Genomic DNA, 5664 nt, shown 5'->3' with positions numbered 1-5664 from the left:
GTTGCACTCTGTGGCAACCTAGAAGTAACGGCGCGCATTACTTCTGGGTTTCGCCGCTTGTGCATGCGCAGATGCTCAAAATGACGTCATGCGCAAAAGAGGCTAAATTTGACGCGTGCGCGCGCAGACGTGCCATCGCTAGCTACGTTTGCTTCAAGATGCGAACGGGGCTCCGGCACGGATCCCGTTCGCATCCAGAGGTACCACTGTATAATAAATCAAATCAAGAAATCAGTGACTGTTTCAGATAATTGGGGGCACGGGGGGAGTTTGTAGTAGTAGTTACAGCAACAATGGTAGTTTAGTGCTAGTGATAACTAGAAGTGATCAAATGCTTTGAGGAAAAATAAAATACTAGATAGCCACTGAATTGGAAGCAAACTCAGTTTTAATCAAAAAAGAGAGGTTTATCATTAATCCTTCTTGATTGGGAGGTGGATTCTTCCTCTGTTCCGATCGTACGCTCTTGGTCTTCCTTGCATCTCTCTTGAGCAGGCTCTCTACTGGAATCCCACACAGCAATACATACTTGCAAAGCATTTCCCAACAGGCTTCTCATTGGCATAGCATCCGGGGCGGCAATTTCCTCCCATAGCATTGCATACCATGGCATTTCTTGGGCGGGGAACATCCTCTGCAGGAAAGAAAAGAAAAGGCAAGAGACCTTTAACATGCTTATCAGGTAGCTCTCCTCTCTTTTTCTTAGCTTAGTCTTATCTCACTTTAACATAGCGGACACTGCTATTCTGCAAAGTTTTCCAAATTAGAGCATAATATATGTTCCCACCTTTTTTTTGTTAGCTTTGGTTCTTATTTTTATTGTTGTTTTTTTGGGGGGGGGTTGGTTTTACTGTAAACCGCTCTTTGAGTTATGTGGTAAGAAAAGTGTCTAACCAAAATAAAATTAATGGTAATGATGATATAACATGGACTTTCACTTCTCTACACAGGTGCTGCTGGTTATACTGTTGTAAACATCTGCACAGGTTTTGGTAAGGCTACTCTGCAGCATGGTCAGTGATCTTGTTTCTTTCTGAACAAGATCTCAGCCTCGTTGCCAGCAAAGAGAATTGGGTGAGTTGGTCAAATTCAGTTTTTCTGAAGTCCCCATTTTCCACCCCCTCCCAAAAAACAAAGTTCCATTCACCATCTTTCCATACTAGTTTGCAGATTTTATTTTTAAAAAGTCCTCATGAAAATTCACCAGCTAATAAACCCATATTTTCCAAGCAAAGCAGACATTTTCCCAAAGCAGTTGTACATAATATGGTACTTGTTGCAAGCCATTTTCATTAATATCTGCCTATTTAGACATGCTTTACCCCAGTATTTTCTGTTATTCTCTTTTTCTTTGCCCCCTCTAGATTAATGTTTTCATTTGGACCAAAAAAAGAGAGAAGATATTTGACAATAATCTTTGCATTTTTCTTTATAAAAAATATTTAAAAACAAAATTGAGTAATGTGTCAATTTTGAAGGATGGCTGTGTTTCCATTTGTGTATTTTCCAGGAAAGTGTGAATTAGAGAGCTAAACCTTTAACTGCTAACCAAATGAAATTTCTCCATCGTTCTTAGTCACCACCTGGAATCAGATCTGTTCTCTCACTGGCAGCCAGTACAGGATGTGTTCCTGTCCAGTGGTGCCCCATTGCATCTGGGCTGCAGTATTCTGTTCCAGCCTCAACTTCTGGACCACTCTCAAGGTCAGATCCACACAGAACTCATTAAAGTCTACATGGGAGACTGTCAGTGATTACTGGGCATACGCACTCGTTGCCCATCTAAAATGAAGGAGCACCTCCAAGCAGCACACTTGCTCCTTCAGGAAGTCTGGTGCCCTATCCAGAACATGGTAACTGTCTTCCAAATTCTCATATCCAAGAAATAACTGTAAGGATGCAGCTTCTGTTTAGTGACCTCCATCTGCCTCAAGACACTGACCCAGCACCTGCACAGCTTCTCCTGATTCAGATAGAATGAAGGGAGAGAGCTGGGTATCCCGATCTCTGGATAACATCTCCCAGTAGTGTCACATAAATGTTAAACAGCAAGGGAGGCAATATGGAACATTGAGGGACCGCACAGTGTCAGTGCTATAGGTCTAAATGGTAGCATCCCCATTCTATTCCCTCTTGGTGGCCCTTAAGAGAGGAGTGGAGACACTGCAAAGTTGTGCCCCTAACCCTCTATTCTCATGGTACTGAAAGCCACTGAGAAGTTAAGGAGAGTCAAGAAAGTAGACCAGGGTGTCCCAACCTTGGGTCTCCAGCTGTTTTGGGGCTACAACTCCCATCATCCCTAGCTAGCAGAAACAGTGGCTTGGGAAGATGGGAATTGTAGTCCAAAAACAGCTGGAGACCCATGTTTGTGAAACTCTGGTTTAGAACCACATCACTTCCGATAAAAGTCATCCGTCAGTATGACCAAAGTCATGCCCAAACCTGAAGCCATATTGGAATGGGTCTATATGAAAGAAACTAGATCCAGCAGTCAGTGGCTGACATGCAGAACTGGACTACTTTTGCTAATCTTCTCTGTATCGTTCTAATTTAGTATATGTGCTGCCGAAGGGAGAACTGGACCACTTTTGACAGATAGGTGATGCTGGCCAACTGTCCATCACCAAGCATTGGTGATTCAAATTAAAGGGAAGGATTGAAAGTACACTCAGACGTGCTCTGGAGTCTTTGCTTCCTCTGCTTGAATTCAAGCCATGGTTACAGGTAAAGGTAAAGGACCCCTGGGCGGTTAAGTCCAGTCAAAGGCGACTATGGGGTGTGACCTTCATGTCGCATTTCAGGCTGAGAGAGCTGGCATTTCTCTGCAGACAGCTTTCCAGATCATGTGGCCAGCAAGACTAAACTGCTTCTGGCACAACGGGACACCATGATGAGTGCCACAGCATATGGAAACACAGTTAACCTTCCTGCTGCAGTGGTACCTGTTTATCTACTTGTGCTGATATGCTTTTGAACTGCTAACTGGGACAGAGCAACAGGAGCTCACCCTGTCATGTGGATTCAAACCACTGACCTTCCGATTGGCAAGCCCAAGAGGCTCAGTGGTTTAAACCACAGCATCACCCGCGTCTCTTGCTCATGGCTACAAAGATTCCTGTTGAAAGCAGGCCAGAAAGCAAGCCCCTCCTTTCAGGCGTTCTCTTTACTTGGTGGCTCTGACCAGGAGCTCTCAAGTGCAACTAATCCCAATGGGGTTTGCATTTGGTGCAAAAACTAAAGGGTGCTGAAGTCCTCGCTTGTAGAGATAAAATCAGGACCAGATTCCTAGTTGTTCATTTGCCACTGCAGCTTTACTTGCCCCACACCTAATGTTATATGAAGTCAGGTGTGGGGCAGGTGGCCGTGACTGGATGAAAACAGACTTTGGGGCCAAATTAGAATCCCTGATGGGTCTAATTTGACCCATGGGCCAAAGGCTCCCAAGACCCGTTTTAGATAACACATGTCATCCTGTAACCTCTGTAGCTCTCTCAAAGGCTTTAGGGCTCATATCTGACATTCAGGATGTGGTTGCAAGGCACATCCTGGGTGTTTGGTGAGCGACTGAGAAGTTAGAAAGTGGCAGCATCTTTCCTTCAGAACCAATAGTGATGCTGATACGTCTAAACAAAAGTGGTGGCCAAATTGCTCTTGTGTATATACTGTGTCTTCTTGTGTGCAAATCAACTGACTTTTGGCTGGGTGAAGAGACAGGATTCTGGAAACAGCTAATGTAAGAATCTGTGGGACCTTGCATGATGCCCTTCAACTCTAGACCTAGTGGTAGTAGCCAGCAGATGCAGGAGATTGAGGGCATGAGAAAAGAAACAAATTGGAAAGGTGAAGGAACCACAATGATATGGACACACTATTGCAAGAGGAGGGGAAAGAAAGAGAAAGGGGGGAGGGATAAGTTTTTGCTTAATTCTACTCACCCGCTGGCATTTGGGCATCATCTTCTGCTAAAACATCAGGATTTGGCTTAGCAGTTGCCTGGAAAACCAAGAAGGCCAAAGCGAAGAGCATGAAAGCAGTCTTCATGGTGCACAATTGGCTGGGATCTCAGAATTGCAGGAGAGAAGAGCAAGTCTGAAAAATGGTTGAAGGACGAGATTGCAGAAAGCCTTTATTTATACAGAATTTTGTGGCAGTGGGCCAGTGAATTTATGATCAGTAAACTCCTCAGTTGTGGAATAAATAGCCGCAGGGCAAACATCCTGCAACATCTGTCAAAACCCCACCTGGATAGTAAATCATGTGGGAGTATTTGCTGATTATTGGGCAATTATTGTCATGGTGATCCTTTGCAACACAGTGGAGGACCAAGAATAAATGCATCACCCCAAACATCTTAATCTGACGGCTTTATGCAGTTGTCAAATAGTATATGCAATAAGATAGGAGTTGGGGGCATTTATTTAAATGGTTATGAACTGCACTGCGGTGGAGTAGGGAATTAAAAGCCCACATTCATGCAACAATATCAGCGAAGCACCAAAGGGTAAAAGTGCCCTATCAGAAGATACCAGTGAGCGAAGTGGAACATTAGGAATCAGAAAGTCCAGAAGATAGTTTGGGCCCAAGAACCTTGAACATAGACTTCAAAGAATTGGAAGGGGCTCCCTCAGCCTGAAACGGAAGATGAGCGTCGCACCCCATAGCTGCCTTTGACTGGACAGCATAGACCTGAATAATGGCCTTGTCCAAGCAGGTGCATTCTGTGGCCCCTTGAGAGTGGTGAAACCACTGAAACAGGGGACTGGCAGAAATGACTGGCAGAATCCGAGACCAGGGGAGAGAGACAGCGGAGGAAGATTGGAAGAAATTTAAGGACTATCTCAAGAAACATTGCAAAATTAATGAATGTTAGTATGACGTTGGTTTAGTACTTATGTGGTTTTCAGCTGTAACGGATAAGTAAAAAGAAAAGAAAGCTAAAAAATTAATTGAAACTTAGGGAAAGGATTTGCTGAATTAACAAATTGGAAATTGGAATACAGAAAGGGGAGGTATGAGGAAGTCGGGGAAGTAAGTTATAAGAAAATAAGGGATAAAAAGTATACTTGTTTTATTTTTGTGTTTTCGACTCTATTTTTGTCTGTTTTTATTTTTGTATTTTTGTATTTTTGTTTTGTTATGTTTCTATATGATTTTTGAAATTTTAATAAAAAGCTTTATAAAAAAGAAAGAAAGAAACCACTGAAACAGGACACGAGGTGTTAGGTCAAAACTGTCCAAAACTTCACAGACTATCAGACACAAGCAGGTTTGCATGGCGGTAGGACAAGGATAAATTCTTCATTCCACTCAGCCTTCACTGATTGAATGGGACTCTGTTGTGGCTGGGAAATGCCCCAACTCCCTCATTGAGAACCACCCAGCATTAAACTCCGTCATGGGGCAAGTCAAGCTCTTCCTTGATGACTGGAGTGGGAGATTCCAGCCAGGCAGATGTTTCAACCTGAGCTTTGGGGTGCCAAAGCTAATCCATCCCATCAGGGTCCCCTCATTACTATCCTGATTCTGCCCTGTGCCATTTTCGCCACAAGGAGTTACTGTGACACCACAGCTCAACTACCACCATACTGTTAATACTGGGGTGTAGGACATGCCCAAGTGACTCACTTGGGTAGCAGTTGGGGGATCATCTTCCTCAGTTCCAGG

At 43.7% G+C, this 5664-nt stretch overlaps 1 long non-coding RNA gene across 1 annotated transcript; it reads right to left on the bottom strand.

The window, feature by feature from the left end:
• Nucleotides 1-370: 370 nt before the first annotated feature.
• Nucleotides 371-4116, bottom strand: LOC128411406 (uncharacterized). Its single transcript, XR_008329793.1, has 2 exons — nucleotides 3936-4116; nucleotides 371-634 (listed from the first exon to the last, which is right to left on the bottom strand). It is a non-coding gene; the product is annotated as an uncharacterized LOC128411406 (long non-coding RNA).
• Nucleotides 4117-5664: the final 1548 nt, after the last annotated feature.

This window comes from Podarcis raffonei, chromosome 3 (genome assembly GCF_027172205.1).
Source record: "Podarcis raffonei isolate rPodRaf1 chromosome 3, rPodRaf1.pri, whole genome shotgun sequence".
In the NCBI taxonomy this organism is placed as follows: Eukaryota; Metazoa; Chordata; class Lepidosauria; order Squamata; family Lacertidae; genus Podarcis; species Podarcis raffonei.
The sequence above is the reverse complement of the archived record's forward strand: the minus strand, read 5'-3'. Positions and strand labels throughout refer to the sequence as shown.